Source organism: Toxorhynchites rutilus, chromosome 3 (assembly GCF_029784135.1).
Source record: "Toxorhynchites rutilus septentrionalis strain SRP chromosome 3, ASM2978413v1, whole genome shotgun sequence".
Taxonomy (NCBI): domain Eukaryota; kingdom Metazoa; phylum Arthropoda; class Insecta; order Diptera; family Culicidae; genus Toxorhynchites; species Toxorhynchites rutilus.
The window spans coordinates 94,792,443-94,810,249 of record NC_073746.1 but is presented as its reverse complement, the minus strand read 5'-3'; the positions used below and the strand labels follow the sequence as shown (position 1 = coordinate 94,810,249).

Here is a 17,807-nt window from a genome sequence, read left to right as displayed (position 1 = left end):
TATAACTCTGCCATCGTTGAAATTCGAACATATGCGTAGAAGTATTTTTTCGTGAAATGTAACCGTCTATCACCTCCTGATAGATTCTGGAAAAAAAAATTATGTGAGAAAGGTGTTTAATGACTTTAAGGGGATGAATCAAAAAATTAAATCCATAACATAATTGGGACACTTATCCTAATATATGAAAATTTATGACATAAAAAAAATTATGAAAAAATGTTCTGTATCTCGATACCTCCCTAACTCGATGGTCCCCTTGGATATCGAGTTAGGGAGAGTTGACTGTATTTCATACATTTTTCTGCGATTACAATGTTGCATTATGAAAACAATACTGACAAATTTGGACAGGTAGAATTGTTGAAATCTGGAATAGTTTACGGTGTTCCTTTGATGTCTGACACAGATTCACTTTCGGTTTTACACTTAGCAAGCTACCGTCTTGAGTCTTTATAATTCCTAAGCTAATCGATAAAAACAAGAAACATAATTTTGGAAATCACAAAACTTTTTCAAAATTTCTCTTTTCTTGCACTGGTACACAAGTATCTATGAATTTGCCGCTCTAGATGCTATCAAAGCGTATTATTAGGTATGTAATCTCAATCAAGTACTATAATCATTACGCAAGTAATGATACGTTATGGCGGCAAAGTATCACTAGAAATGTTATTGCTGCTCAGTTTAGTTTCAATTGCAAAATATAGCATTGTATATCAAAGTATTCACAGCTCTATTTGTGGACCGATCTTAACCAAATTCTGTGGGTTCTTCTTCTTCGTAAATGGTACTAACGTTACTAGAGATTCTTAGAGGAACTTTAGTGCCATTAAAGCCGTCTCAACGTAGTATTTTACTTGCGTAATTTTTATTAGTGCTTAACTGAGATTTCTATGCCAAATAACACGCCTAGGATGCATTCTGCATGCATTACAAGCTCTAGAATACGCGTGACCACAGTGCAAGTCGGAGGTTTTTTTTTTGTTGCCGAAAAATTCACCAGATTAGAACGGGAATCGAAGTCGAACCCCCGGCATGCTAGCGGCATGGGAGCACAAATTTTGTTGATTGTTGACCCACATAGTTCGCTGAGAAAAACCCAACTATAAAAATGTTTCAACTTATGTTCATTTGATAAACAAAAAAAAAGTTAAATCTATTTTTTGACGTGACAACGTTTCAAAATGCCGGTTTATCAAATGCTTTTTTCTCATAAATTATAAAATGGAACCTAGGTCTACCCACGGCTATTTTTTATTTCATTATCCATTCAATAGTATATAGACGATGAAGTTGATTAAGCAAGTGCAGATATATCTCAAGAAACGTAAACATAGTAGAAACCTAAAATATTTTGAATATAATTATGTGGTTTATTAAACTCGCTTCTCTCAAAGGTTGGTGCTCAAAAATGAAATTCGTTTCAAAGAATTCAAGTTATAACTAGTGTTTATTCAGATAACGTTTGAATTTTCTCCTAAAAGTTGATTTGAAATTTGGTGATTTAGTGCATAACCTCATGGAATCGGTCATTGCACAATATCAGTATCGATCCCCGCTCTAAAAGATATTTATTGTATGAAGAGAAAATAGTCAGAAATTCGACCAGAAAGTCCGAAAAAAATTTTTTTTTTCAATATTTTCCGATTTTGTAACTGTCAGTCCCAATGATCAATGTTTTCCTAACGAAAAGCTCAACGTCAGTCTCTAGGGGCCGACACGGGGCTCAACATGTTAACACGTTTGTCGCCCAACGCGTCGTTTCTGAGTTCCCTGCGGAGCCCAACTTGCGGATAAATTATTAAATGAAGATCAAACTTAGTTTGTCGACATCTTTTACATGATCTGGCAATATTTTCTTTGATTTGAAGACGAATTGACAACAATAACACATACCAAAGTCATATTATATGGATTTCGCAAAAAAACTACAGTACAAATTATCTATACTATAAATTAACAAAAAATAGTCTATCGAATTCCCTTTGAAAATCCTATTCAATTTGAACGAGGAAAGTGTCATCCATATTTGGGTGATGGAGCGACGACCGTGTTAAAGAAGAAGTATGAAGAGAAATTCAGTTCTCATTATTTCATTGTTCATTCTTTATAGTCGGTGTTTAGGAATTACTTCTTACTGACCGTACAAGTCGTCTGACGAAGTCATCATACGCTGTGCGCACATGGTCCATCGGCATCTCATCCTATATTTAGGAGAAAACTGTCTTAAATTGAAAAGGCCTCGAATTTTGTAGTCTTTAAGCTTTGAAAGTACGATCAAACAAAATAATTCAGTGGGTTAAGGTCGGGAGAAGATGGAGGCTATTAATCGTGTATCACCTTTGCTGTGAAAATAAATTAAAATAAGTGGGAATTTTCCTCTCCTCAAACCATGACTGATGTTTTATTTTGATAACATGACACATTCTGCTTATAGGTAGGTATATCCACGATAGTTGCACTCCACGATGATTTTGGCGATTGAAAGACTGCTTCAAACCATATAACTTTTCATCTGAAAAAAATATTTCATCATCTGCGCGCCAATCGAGAAAATATCGCGATCTTCGATATCCTTCTTTTTTGCAGTTTCCGAAACACCCTAAACCAAACGATTGTTGTATGATTTGAGTTTCATATCTCAAGACAGGAATAATCGGAGGGATCTCGATTGTCATTGAGGTTCCTAGCCATCCGAGAAAATTGATAAGGATTCCGACGAAGTCGATCCCGTACAATCTTTTCAAACTTTGGTGTCCTCACAGTTCTTTTTTTTCCTGATCGTAGTCTGTCCTCGTTACTGTCGGTCTGTACATAGCTATCTATGGGACGGTGAACAATTCTTCTATTGATTCCGAGGAATTTGAGGCGTCTAAAGATATCTCCAGATTGAAAACCTTCAGAATATTCAGCGATAACAATTTCTCTGTGCTGGTTCATCTTCGCAAACAAAATTCACATGGAGGCACCACTGTCATTTTGTACTCTAACGATGACCCTTTCATTTTACATACAGATGGCAGCATTCGTATCATATTGAAACCAACAAAATTGTGACCGAACATATTTGTCACGGTGTAAAACCCTTAGCTGCACAATTACGGGCGAACATAGAAAACTGTCAGAACCGAAGCGTTAAAACCACATCTGCATATACAGGTGAACCTTTTTTTGTGCGGGGGATAGGGACCGCATAAAAAAATCGTGCAAAACTTCACCAGTAGCTTAAAAAAATTGTGTTCGGTACACATTTTAAAAAAAATAATTTTTTTGTGCGGTAGATAGGGACCGCACAAAAAAATAACTCAAATCCACGCCGTTCACCGTTCAATTTGCTTTTGTTTCCCTGCTTTGCGATGAGACAATTTGCCTTTTCGGTTGCGCGTGGCTGTTTTGTGCTTTTAGGTGCATGTCGAAACGTGTTGCTGTTAGAAAACATGTCATGCAAACACTTAGGAAAACTTAGAGCATTTGATGGGAGTAGGGAATGATTTCAAAAGTGGATAATTGAGACGCAAATATGCTTTTTTCGCAATGAAATGCATATAAACCATCTAAAAAAACTAAATGGACGATAACTTCGTCTTTTCATATACCGCACAAAAAAAATCGCACGAAAAAACCGCATAAGAACAGAAAACCGCACAAAAACAGGTTTTACTGTATATAAAATCTTAGTGGTCGAACTCCTTCGAAACGACTCGACCGATTTCAATGAAACTATGGGCAAAAATTTTGGCAGGCATAAGAATATTTCGTAAAGCAACTATATATCATACCGCTAGGATACCGATTTCCGTATATTTTATACCGATTAGGGTGGTCCTATGCAAACAAAACTCATTTTTTTTCTGATTTTTTTGCGTTCTTGCATTTTTTGATGTGCGATTACGTCTTTCGAGAACATATTGTAAAAATTGAAAATTAAAATCGATCTCATCGTGAAAAATGTCCAATTTCAAACGCTCATTGCTCAGCCATTCCATGATGGATTGTTGATATTTTTGCGTCAATCAATTTGGGCACTCCATAACAATTTATTACATTGAAGAAAATAATGTCATGAAACTAACTATCGAACTTTTGAAAAATCTCTACCATTATTCATACGGAAATTGCACGTTCTGTCTGATTAAAATCAAATATTCAAGCTTCCTCTCGTACTCACAATTATTGCTCAGTAATTTCCTGATGGATTTACGAGATTTTAGCATCAATCGATTTGGGCACTCCATAAGAATTAATTACAAAGAATAAAATAATATATTCTATGAAACTAACTATTAAATAATTTAAAAATCTCAAACATTATCTCAATGGAAATCTCGCGTTCTGTTAATCGATTCGCAAAAACAATCTTTGCTTTCACATCCAGCGCATCTGCACTCAGTAACAATAAGAAGATGCGACTGTGCAACGAAATGTGGGTTTGATGTTTCATTTTCTGCTGACGCGCGGTTCACATATCACATGTTTCTGAACTCCTAGAGTTTAGTTTCATTTTTTTTTTTGTTGATGCTAGAGACTTTAAAAACTCGGTAGATAGAGGTAAACATAGTCCGACAATGTTGTAGTACTGTTCTGTTCTGTACTGTACTGTTGGTACAAATTAATGTATGTATGCGGCTTCTTGTGCCTTGTGAAGAACGCAGTGTGAACTGTTCGTTTTAACTATGTGGTCGACCTATTCAACTTTCATATATCTTCGGACATCTTTTACAGACGACTTACTAGTAGATGATAAATTATGTATTCTATTTACATTGTTTGACCATTGTATTTGATTTAGTAGTGTCGTATAGTTTTAAGAAAATTATTAAGACCAAGTGTGACTCATTCTTCGCCGATTGCCCGAAGTAACCAGACGAAGGAAAGTCGCGTCCAAGTTCCGTTATCGGTTACCGCGTGATTGTTGTTTTTTTGCCGCTGAAGAGTTCATTTCACTATCTGGATAGTGAGTGAAGTGCCCTGCCTGCAAGTGGATAAAGGCTTTCATCCTCGGAAAGCCAAGCATTGGTTTTTGTTTTGTCGCTGCTTCGCCGACATTGGAGATTTCGCCGAGTCATCGTGCCAACAGTGACAGTGCGGGTAAGCTTTCACCGACGACTGTGTGTAGTGGTGTCGTAGGCACATTCCCACCACCAACGAGCTTTCAGCACGCTCCCGTTCATCTGCACTGGAGTGCGTTCATAGGTGAATAAGATTGAATATACTGAGAGAAAATATTTAATAATTATAAGTTTTTTTTTTTTTTTTGTTTTTGTGAATTATTTTATTGTGAAATATTGTTTAAAAAAATACTTAGAATATAAGTGAAAATTTAAAATGGCAGAGAGTGGGGGACCTTCGGATATGGAGGTCTCTGACTCTAGTTCCCTCCTAACAGATAAAAAAAAGTCACTCAAACGTGTTCCAAATACGGAAGATACTTCTTCTGGGGACGAGTCAGCTAACCCTACCAAGCCTCCCTCCAAAAAACTAGCAAATCTCCCATCTGCCCTTAACGATCCCACTCTACCTTCAACCTCGTCTTCTCCCTCTGTTCTTCCCGCTCCTTCTCAACCTTCGCCTTCCCACTCTCAATCCCCGTCCTCGCCTTCCCCCCCTGTTATTCCCACTCCCCGTGTAAAGGTCTATCCAGAAGATGCGCCCGGAACTGGTCCCTGGGTTGTTTTCTTCAGGCCTAAGCCAAATGGAAAGGCGTTGAGAGTCATGCAGATCGCGAAAGATCTGGCAAGGTATACCTCCGTTTCGGAAATTTCGAAGGTTAGACCAAACAAATTGCGAGTTGTCGTGAATGATCGAAAAGACGCAAACAAGATTGTTGTCGATCAGCATTTTACAATTGAGTATCGGGTCTACATACCCTCTCACATAGTCGAAATTGAGGGTGTGATAACCGAAACGGGCTTGACGTGCGAATACATTACGAGTGAAGGTACCGGCCGTTTTAAAAAAACTGCCCTCGACGACTGTTAAGATCTTGGGTTGCCGCCAGCTCGGAACAGTCTCCCATGAAGGAGAAGAAAAGAAATTTACGCCGTCCAACTCGTTTCGAGTCACCTTCGCTGGTTCAGCTCTCCCTGACTACGTGATGGTAGATAAATTGAGGTTAGCCGTGCGACTTTTTATTCCAAAGCCAATGACTTGTCTAAAGTGCAAGTCAGTTGGTCACACGGCTGCTTATTGTGCCAATAAAGAACGATGTGCCACTTGCGGAGAACAACATGAGGGGAAATCCTGCAGTGCGACTGAGCATAAGTGTCCATATTGCGGGGGATCCCCACACGTGCTCTCAGCTTGTGAAACATACAAGGCTCGCTAGGAGAAACAGAAGCGCTCTTTGAGGGAACGCTCTAAACGCACTTTCGCAGAAATTTTGAAGGGCGCTTCTCCACTGGCTCAAGAACAACAACCAATCAATACACACAATGTCTTCGCTACTTTGCCAGTTGACGAAATGGAAGCGGATACAGCTAACGGGGGCACGCCGTTTATTTCTCAAGGGAATCCCCGGCGCAAAAATGTGACCACTCCCAAAGTTCAAGGACAAGTCCCTCCGGTGATACCCCCTGTTAGCTTGCCCAAAAAATCGAGTGCAGCGGATAAGCAAAATCAGGTCCCTCCTGGCCTCCGTGGTAATAGTTCACCTTCGAACGACCCAGCACTCGAGGGGACATCAAAAACCCCAACTGTCCCTGTTTTTCCGTCAAGTTCAACTTCCCAATCGGGATTTATAAAGTTGTCTGACCTTGTGGATCAAATCTTCACGTGTTTTAATGTTTCCGACTCCATCAGAACCATTGTCACCGCAATGCTTCCAGCACTAAAGACAATTTTGCAGCAATTGATGCAAACATGGCCCCTCCTTGCAATGATTATCTCTCTTGATGTCTAATTTAAATAGAGAGGTCGGAGATATCACTGTTTTACAGTGGAATTGTCGTAGTCTTATCCCTAAATTGGATACATTCAAATTTCTAATTCATAAACTCAATTGTGATGTTTTTGCTCTATCCGAAACCTGGCTCTCTTCTCAAAATGATCTCTCTTTCCACGATTTTAATATAATACGCTTGGACCGTGATGACAGATACGGAGGGGTACTATTGGGGATCAATAAGTGTCACTCATTTTTTAGAATTGACCTTCCACCTACTGGAGGGATCGAAACTGTTGCTTGTCATGCAAACATCAGAGGCAAAGACCTCTGTATAGTCAGCTTGTATTGGCCTCCGAGAGCTGCGGTTAGCCGCAAGCAACTTGTTGACATGTGCTCACTCCTTCCTGAGCCACGATTAATATTGGGAGACTTCAACTCTCACGGAACTGCCTGGGGGGAACAGTACGACGACAATCGTTCATCGTTGATATATGACCTTTGTAACAGCTTCAATATGACCGTTTTGAACACTGGGGAAACAACACGTGTACCTAAACCTCCTGCTAAACCAAGTGCTCTTGACCTCTCGCTTTGCTCGAATTCACTATCGTTAGATTGCAAGTGGAATGTAATCCAGGATCCCAACGGTAGTGACCACTTGCCAATCAAAATTTCTATCACCAATGGGTTGAATTCTTCTGAATCAATAAACATGGCATACGACCTCACAAGACACATTGACTGGAAAAAATATGCGGACGCGATTGCTCTAGCCATCAATTCCAAAGATGGTTTGCCTCCATTGGAGGAGTATAACTTCATTTCTCGTTTGATCTATGACAGCGCGGTTCGCGCTCAAACGAAACCCATCCCAGGTTCCACTATTCGTCGAAGGCCTCCCAATCCATGGTGGGATGGCCAGTGTTCCAAGCTTTATGGAGATAAATCGAATGCATTTAAAGCTTTTCGGAAACGTGGAACCCCTGAAAATTTTCAGAAGTATTTGGACCTTGAAAATCAATTTAAAAACTTGATCAAAGGGAAAAAACGTGCTTATTGGCGAAATTTCGTGGGAGGTTTGTCACGAGAAACGTCAATGAAAAAATTATGGAAAGTGGCTCGAAACATGAGAAATCGCTCTTCATCCAATGAAAGCGAGGAATATTCACATCGATGGATTTTTAATTTTGCACGAAAGGTTTGTCCCGATTCCGCTCCAGTGCAAAGAATTATTCGAGATATACCACAAGATAGGTGCGATCTTGATTCCGAGTTTTCGATGGTAGAATTCTCTCTTGCTCTCCTTTCATGTAACAATTCTGCTCCGGGATCGGATAGAATTAAGTTCAACTTGCTGAAAAATCTCCCTGATGTGGCGAAACATCGCTTGTTGAATTTATTCAATCGGTTTCTGGAGCATAATATTGTTCCAGATGATTGGAGACAAGTACGAGTTATAGCTATTCAAAAACCCGGAAAACCCGCGTCCGACTTCAATTCGTACCGCCCAATAGCAATGCTGTCTTGTATACGGAAATTGTTGGAGAAAATTATCTTGTTTCGCCTTGATCGATGGGTTGAAACGAATGGCCTACTCTCAGATACACAATATGGGTTCCGCAGGGGCAAGGGGACGAATGATTGTCTTGCGTTGCTTTCTTCAGAAATTCAACTGGCTTACGCCGAAAAAAAACAAATGGCTTCAGTATTCTTGGACATAAAGGGGGCCTTTGATTCTGTTTCAATAGAGGTTTTGTCAGACAAATTACAATCTCGGGGTCTGCCGCCTCTATTGAATAATATGTTATATAACTTGCTTTGTGAGAAACATTTGAACTTTTCTCACGGAGATTCGGCAGTAAGTCGGGTCTCTTACATGGGACTCCCCCAGGGCTCATGTTTAAGCCCCCTTTTGTACAACTTCTACGTAAGCGACATTGACAATTGCCTTACACAAAATTGCAGCCTAAGACAACTTGCAGATGATGGAGTGGTGTCTGTCGTAGGATCAAACGAATCCGACCTGCAAGAATCCTTACAAGATACTTTGAACAATTTTTCAACCTGGGCCATTGGGCTAGGGATCGAATTCTCCACGGAGAAAACAGAGATGGTGGTTTTTTCTAGGAAGCATAAACCAGCAAAACCAAAGCTTCAACTTTTGGGTAAACCGATCACTCATGCTATGTCATTCAAGTATCTTGGGGTCTGGTTCGACTCTAAATGTACTTGGGGGGCCCATATTAGGTATCTGAGTAAAAAATGTCAACAAAGAATAAACTTTCTCCGTACAATTACCGGCACCTGGTGGGGAGCCCATCCCGAAGATCTTATAATGTTGTATCGAACAACTATTCTCTCAGTGATGGAGTATGGCAGTTTCTGTTTTCAATCAGCTGCCAAAACACACCTCATTAAACTCGAGCGAATTCAGTATCTTTGTCTCCGTATCGCGTTGGGATGTATGCCCTCAACGCATACCATGAGTCTCGAGGTTTTGGCAGGCCTACTCCCACTAAAAGATCGCTTCAATTTATTATCTCTTCGGTTCCTCATCCGGTGTAAGGTTATGAACCCATTGGTGATCGGAAATTTTGAGCAGCTGATCGAGCTAAATTTTCATTCTGGATTCATGAGCTCATATCATGAATTCGTCTCCATGCAGGTTGATCCTTCTTCGTATATTCCCAACCGTGTTTGTTTTCCTGACTACATCAATTCCTCTGTGCATTTTGATCTGTCCATGAAGCAGGATATCCATGGAACATCAGATTATCTTCGATCGAGGATCGTTCCAACGATCTTCGATGCAAAGTATGGGGATATCAATTGTGATAATATGTACTTTACTGATGGGTCCTCTATGAATGAGTCCACAGGATTTGGAGTGTTCAACGAATTTTTTAGCACCTCACACAGTCTTCAGAATCCTTGCTCAGTGTATATTGCTGAATTGGCAGCGATACACTGGGCGCTGGACAGCGTCGCCTCACGACCTGTTGAACACTATTACATTGTAACGGATAGTCTTAGCTCTGTCGAAGCTATCCGTTCAGTGAGGCCGGAAAAGCACTCGCCGTACTTCCTTGAGAGAATACGAGAAATTTTGAGTGCTTTATCCAGACGCTGTTATGTCATTACCTTTGTCTGGGTCCCTTCACATTGCTCAATTCTGGGTAATGAGAGGGCTGACTCATTAGCAAAGGTAGGTGCAATTGAAGGCGATATTTATCAGCGTCAAATCGCCTTCAATGAATTTTATTCTTTAGTCCGCAAAAATACCATAGTTAACTGGCAACGCAAATGGAACGAAGATGAATTGGGCCGGTGGCTCCACTCGATTATCCCTAAGGTTAGCCTCAAACCATGGTTCAAAAGTCTGGACTTGAGCCGGGACTTTATTCGCACCTTCTCCCGACTCATGTCCAATCACTGTTCGTTAGATGCGCTACTCTTTCGTATTAATCTTGCCGACAACAATCTTTGTGTTTGTGGCCAAGGTTACCACGACATCGAGCACGTTGTTTGGTCGTGCGAGCTGTATCTTGTCGCCAGATCGAATTTAGTAGTCACCCTTCGGGCCCGAGGAAGGCAGCCCAATGTGCCGGTGAGAGACGTGTTGGCTCGGTTAGACCTTGATTACATGTCCCAAATATATGTATTCCTTAAAGCTATCGATCTTCGTGTGTGATTGTCCTTATACCCTTAGTTTTTCCTTTTCCTTTTCCTTTGTGAGAGATCGGATCCCTTCTTAAGAATAAGATGAAATGTAAATACATATTAGATATAAGATAGGTTTAAGAATTGAGTGTGATGAGTGTGATTGAGAGTGTGATTGAGAGTGTGAGTGTGATCAATGTCAACATATCCTCATATCCCCTCCTTTTCCTGAAGAAAATATGTCACCCTTCTAAACTCGAGTTGACCGCGAGTAATCGGTTTCCTATATTATTAACATTAGAATTAAGGAAAAATGTATATATACTAGTAACAATACAGTAAGGAGTTCGGCTCCTTTAAACCTATGTAACTGAGCCTGTAAAAATAAACGATTTAAATAAAAAAAAGTGTGACTCGGGCAGTTCAAAGAAATGAATAAAATGAATTGAAATGAGATTATTGATTTCTTTTCTGTTCTACGTAAGAACCTTCTAGAGCAAGTTGGATGTTTATTTATTATTTTGCTGTTTGAGATAATGAAGACTACATAAAATTACGTGCAAAATACACTTTTCCAGGCATCAAATGTTTTTTTCTTGGGCAAAGTAAATTTTCAATTTTGGATTGAATCTCTGGAAAAGCGTATGTTTGAACACGCACACACAATAAATATACTCATATACATCGTTTTATCATGTTTTAATGTGGATTATAATATATTTCAGTGATTGGTTACAACCTCTATACTTTGCATTAAAATAATGCCCATTTTCCTACAAATATGGGACTTCCAATCTTCCTGCTGTTCAGATTCTTGTTCTTGCCTTCGTTCCATTATCAGATAAAATGCTTGAAAGAATCCCACTAATTTATGTTATGTGTGTGTAGTATAACCTTCTCTGTAATTATATGCGATTCATCATTTGTGTTTTTTTTTCAATACTAGATATTACTATTAATGACAGCAAATACATTCATGATTTTTCAACAATTCATATGAAGCGTTTTTTTTGTTTTCCTGAAAACACTAAGTTAAAATAAGAAGAAAATAGTATGCAAAATCAAATCAGATAGACGGGGAACACAATTGATTGATTGAAAACTGAACAATAAATTATTGCTTGGATATGGTATTTTTTGGAAAATAAAATCCACTAATTCTATGCAAAGTATAGCTTGTATTATGTTGATTTACGCGAGGCTCACGCATTGGTCGATTCCCCCTTATGTCCTGTACATCATCAGTGGGGTCAAGACTCTTCAATGCGTGATTTGTTTGGCTTCAATACGCACACATTTTTGCTTCTAATATTTGTAATAAAAAAAAAAGTTCTGTTCTAATGTATGGTTTCAACTCTGTGAAAACTGTATTGTATTCTAATCATTTTTGTTTGCTTGATAATGCCAAGATTTCATGTTTGTTTAGTTTTGTATTAAACTACACACATAAATAACTCGAATGTTTGCTTTCACTCATTCTTGTGTTAAATTTTTACCGTTGGTTAGAAGAATTAGATGCGTTGTTCATTACAGTAAATTTGTTATAACATATAATCTTGATGCCTTCAAGGCCATTTATGTGGTTGCGATATCAATCGCGAATTACTTATCATTGTAGGCATTTGGATTATAATTATCCCATAGCGATAATAGTTATTTATGTATTTAGTTAATATCGTTTATAGAAATACAGAAATCGTTTGTTTGGATAAATTGGAAAAAACCGATTCTAGCGTGGCGAGGAAAATCTTAAACACTATAAATTTATCAATTTGTTCCAAAGTAAAATAAAGCCCAAACAAATAAAAATAATGTAGAAATACAATCTTGATACTCTTTTTTTCTCTCCATATATTTTCCGTATTCTCGACACAATAACGAGAAATGGGCAACGAGCAGACGAAAAAAAAGAACCCATAATATTTTTCTCAACAAATACGCAGAGTAAAAATGTGTTTGTTTCAAGGAATATTGACGCCAATTTTGCGTGGCGCGAATTTAAGTACCCTGACGAGTGTTCCGAAAGGGGATGTTGAACAGTTTTTCTTTCGCTAAACGTCAAAGGTATGTCTCGTGTATGTTCAAATCTTCGCTCGGTGAGCTTCTCGATGATGTCTACACTGTTGTGGATGCAGCGGGGTGTTAGTGGGGTGTAGCCATGTGTTCTGTTACAACACCCGGAATAGTTTTTATTCCGAACTATGTGAGTGATATCATCGACGATGCTCAGTGCGTTGCTTGCTGCAAAACAATATATTTAATATTAATGTGCATACTAGACAAATAATGTGGACTCTGAAAAAAAAAATCATAACGTAGTACCCTTCAATCGAGAGCAATAGACTCATTCCAACTCTTCTCCCACATTACAATACTATTATCAGGAAACAATCGATCTTTGGACTCATCAATACGGTTCAGTCTCGGTAATTCCTTTTATTGAAGTCAAATCTGTTTTACTGGAAAATCCCGGAAAATAAAGCGGGTTTATTCCAGAAAGCAATCTGAGAATTCGAAGTGAATGAACTTTGTAGTCTAAAGCCTCTGTAACAGAGAAAATCAAATCAAATCAAATCAATCAATCATTGCCAATGTTTGAATCGATTTGTGATTTGGTTTTGATTTTTTATCTTTCTGATATTCCTCCCTTTAAACTAGCCAATAGCACAATATAATATACTCCATAGAAGGCTCTATCGCCACAGGCTATGAAACCATCAACCTTCGCATTCAATTGGAAATATGTTTTTACTTTTTCCAGCAGTTTCTCTGTCAAAATAGATCAAAAATCATTCGGGTTCTTTCATTGCTATCTGCTTTTACTTCGTCCGTGTTCATTTCATTTTCACCGTAAAATGAACTTCACGACACATTGAAATGACGCCCACCTCCGACTGAATTCATTTCTCTCTCTGATTTACAAATTGTAGATGAGTTCACGATAGGTAGAGAATGCAGCCATCCATTAATGGTGTAACTCCTTTTTAGCATCAGAAATCATGTTTTCGTATCACTTTATACGGACGTCAAAATAAGATTATATACGCTAGCCACGAAGTACATGTCGAGGTGGAGTAGTAGTTCAATTGAATGATAAGGCAGATCATTCGTCACGCCAATTAAAACAACCCTTTGCTTCAACTAAAAATAAATTGATGAACGTTAAGATCAAAAATAACTAATGAACGAGTCATGTTTGACAGCGAATGCGTTCATTGTGACCCAATAACAAGATGAAGGAAGACGTTTATGGAAATGTAGCTGACTGAGAGAGAATTTAATTTACATGTTTTGTTTTCGAAAATTGGGGATCCTGCAGGGGAGCGGCAATCCATTCTCAATGTAGAAGTTTCGGTGATTCAAAACTAGTTATTGACCATTTATAGGCCAATTACGACGCCAACCACGTCCTTACAGTGAGTTAGTATGGAATTCGTAAGTTAGTATGCTATTCGTGGCCAAGGGGTCGCCTCTATAGTGTGGATTTATGCGATTATCGAGAGCCTGAAAATTGTGAAACTGCTGCTAAGCGATTCTCTGAACGCAAACTCTCAACCACTCGACGAAACGAGATTCCAAAATCGAATGTCTGTCTGATCGACCCCGTAATAAAGTAGTTTTTCATGCGTCGTACTCTCTCTACTATCGTTCATACATCTCAACACGCGGCGACGGAGAGTTTCCGTGAGCAACTTGATAAGGCAACCGGGAAAACGCCCCTAAAGTGAAATGGACCGACGATATATTTCGAGGAATCGGGGTTTTCTCTTTAAAATTGAATTTAATAAAATACCCTATAGTGTCGCCAGTCTTCAGAAAACATACACTGCGCTGCACTTGAGTTTAGTTTTCATCAGCGCGCGTTGATAACAAACACGTATTCTCTCTTGGTACGAAGTGTTCCAAATTCATACACATGAGAGCGCCGAACGAACACAGCGCAGAATACAGCTACTAACATCACTGCACACTGACGGCGCCTGTGGTTGTATGGTTAGCGTAACAGCCTCACAATCCGATCGGCCTGGGTTCAATCCCAGCTGGCGTCGTTGGGATTTTCTGAGGCGAAAAATCTCTGGTTACGTCTTCCTTCGGAGCGGAAGTAAAAGAAGTTGGCCCGGCTCATGAGTTGTTGAGTCTGATAGGTAGGAACAGGTGGAGTCGCCTCCCTGATGTCGGTGATTGGCACTAAAGTGGCGGAAATAGGCCGACGAAAAATAAGCGAAGATAAAAAAAAAAAAAATCACTGCACACTGTGATGCGCACCATATCAAATTATAGCGCTCGTTTTGTGTTCGTTCGTTCTAATCAAAGTATAAAAACAACAGCGCACCTCCAACTGTATTCACTTGTGTGAAGAAAAATAACTCAACAGAAAAAGCAAACAAGATTTCAGTGGGGTGTAAAACAGGTAGAGTAGTGCGGGGCAAAGGTGCGCACGGGGCAAAAGTGCACATTGGCCTTTTTAAAGCAAACGAGCATAAAATTTCGACACCAGTGTATTCGTTTGATACATTATTACACCAGCAGCTCACACATATAAACAAGATACATTTCATGAAAGTAGCAAGTAATGAGGTAAAAAGAGTTTTGCGATGTTTCGATCTATTTTTTTCTGTTTTGGAGATGATGATTAACTTAGGCGTCACAAATTACGTAACACATGAAGGAGGGGGGGGAGGAGGGTAGAGGTTTCGTTACTTAATGTGACATAGGGAGGAGGGGGGCTAGCCGTGATCGTTACGTAACAAAATCCATTTTAATTCCCTAATAAATCAACGCGTCCACATACTCAATGATGTTTTATCAGTATTTGTGAATTTATTTCGTAGTGATGGAACGAGTCCTGTGTCGCTGTGTTCACGCATTGAAGCAATGAAAATGTACATCGTAAACTTCAACGTTTTCCGTCTCGCCATAACCAGCAAGCGAAAACTTAAAACAGGGGTCCCGCACGCATTAGCAGAGTGGACACCAGCCAGCAAACGAGACAAAACAAACACAACGACAAGAGCGACGCTGATTGGTTAACATTCTAATGCGCGAGCCTGAAAAAAACATCTGAAATGCATGTGCGCAGTGCGCTGCGCGGGGGATAATCCAGACTCATTCCAATTTAGACAGTGTACCGAAAAAGTAGATTCCCGTGTTAGTAAGCGTTTCAATGAAGTTGGTATTTCAATTTATTGTTCCAAGTTTAAAATAAAATACTTAGAGTTATCTTTGGTATTTTGTTTCCAACAGTCGTTTTGAGGACAATATTAAATCGAGTGAAATCTTGCACTGGCAGTAAACCATCAATTAGCAACTCCAAAATCGTGTTTCAAAGTGTTTCGCTCCTGTCGCAACTTGTTCTATCACCACGTGGTTCGTTATCGAAATTAATCATTTTTCTCAGAACTATTTTAATGTTACTTCATTCATTCACACAGTTTAGAGGAACTGCGAATAATGGACAAAAATGAACTGTTCCAACGGCTTTCAAAGCTATCATCAATGCTAATCCTCAGAGCAGCAAGAAGAAGTCACAGGATAAAGCAGTACGAATTTGGAATAAATCGAAGGAAAATCCGAAGACGCAGGAAAAATACATTTCTGCAAAACTCTCCGAAATTCAAGCAAAAATAACTTCGCAAACTGGTACTTTACTCAAATTTTGGGGGCAGGCAAGTACAAGTACCCAGAAGCAGAATAAAGATTCTGTTCCACTGTTGGAGCCTACAGCACATTCTGATAGTGGCGATCAACCAGAACCAACACAAAAACGACCAGCATTCGTTCAGAATAGACTGAAGTTGGAGCTCGCAAGCATCAATGTTGAAATTGTAAGTACATTCAATATAAAGCAGTCTAGTGTCAGAATTAATCTGAATAGAATTTATCTTTTCTTGCAAGGTCAAGCTCAGAGAAATGGAAGATTCCGGATGCCTTACGGAAGAAGGTAAATCCAAGTTAAGCAGATGCTTGAAGGATCGGAAGCAGATGTAAGTTAAGCTAAAAACCAAGGCATCAGCCCAAGAGCGCCAACAGCGGTTCCGGGATGAGAAGAAAAAATCAATGCGAAACCTATTCGCCAGCATACCTGAGGCCAAGGATATTTTGAAGGCACACAGTTCTACTGGACGACCGTCATTGGAAGAAAGCCAGCCAGATTTGCTTAAAGCAATTGTGGATATTGCAATGCATGGATTAGCCGCTGAGGAGAAACGGCAGGATGATAGATATCGGAGCATTAAAACTCTTTCGGAACTGACCGAAGCGCTAAAGCACAAAGGTTTCCATGTGAGTCGGTCGGGTACGTATCTTCGTTTGATTCCTCATATAGTAACCAGTATCGAAGGTAAACGTCACGTACACACAGTACCAGTAAAATTATTAAAGGCTAGGAATGATAGCCACAAAGTACATGTAGATGATAAATTTTGTACTGCGACCATACATATGCTTGAGCAGCTTCGATTCTGGGACCGAATGAGGTGTGTTTCCTGAGCCAAGATAATAAAGCACGCGTTGTAATGAGCTTAACAGCAGCCAATAAACAGGCACCGATATTAATGCATCTCGAATATCGCGTTAATCTTCCGGATCATGATTTCGTCGTGGCAGCTAAACATAAGCTTATTCCACCTGTTATCGCAGGATGCAGTATAAAGCCAGGACACATCGGACAAGCTGAAGCAGTTGGATACAGTGGTCCAACGTACGTTGCAGTTCGTTCAGGAAAGCACTGTTCTTCAAATGCATTTTCTCATGGGCTCGACTGTACAACGGTTTGCGAGCTGCCTGAATTCGATTCAATTATTCGGTATCAAGGAACAGTTAAGCCAGTAATCATAATTACTGTGGATGGAGGACCAGACGAGAACCCTCGTTATAAAAAGGTCATAGATATGGCGATTCATCATTTTAATAAATTGAATCTTGATGCAATATTCGTTGCTACAAATGCTCCAGAACGCAGTGCTTTCAACCGCGTTGAACGTTGAATGGCTCCTCTGTCTCGCGAGTTAGCAGGCTTAATACTTCCTCATGATCATTACGGATCTCACTTGGATGAAAAACTCAGAACAAGAGACCCAGAACTGGAAGCGAAAAATTTTGAGTATGCAGGGGAATCGTTAGCTGATGTGTGGAACAACCTAGCGATCGATGGATATCCTGTTAAAGCAGAATATACTGAGCCCAGCAACTCCCAAATCGACGAAGCGAAATTAATAGGATATGCAGCCGAGTGGTTTGCTCGTCACGTAAGGACATCCCA

At 39.5% G+C, this 17,807-nt stretch overlaps 1 protein-coding gene across 2 annotated transcripts in view; it reads right to left on the bottom strand.

Moving 5' to 3' along the window:
• Positions 1–11,043: 11,043 nt before the first annotated feature.
• LOC129776220 (interferon-inducible double-stranded RNA-dependent protein kinase activator A homolog) overlaps positions 11,044–17,807 on the bottom strand; it is a 36,081-nt gene continuing 29,317 nt past the window's right edge. For both annotated transcript variants that reach the window (XM_055781734.1, XM_055781735.1), the window contains one exon: positions 11,044–12,787. The gene's annotated coding sequence lies outside the window, so the exon portion shown is untranslated. The remainder of the gene's footprint in view (positions 12,788–17,807) is intronic.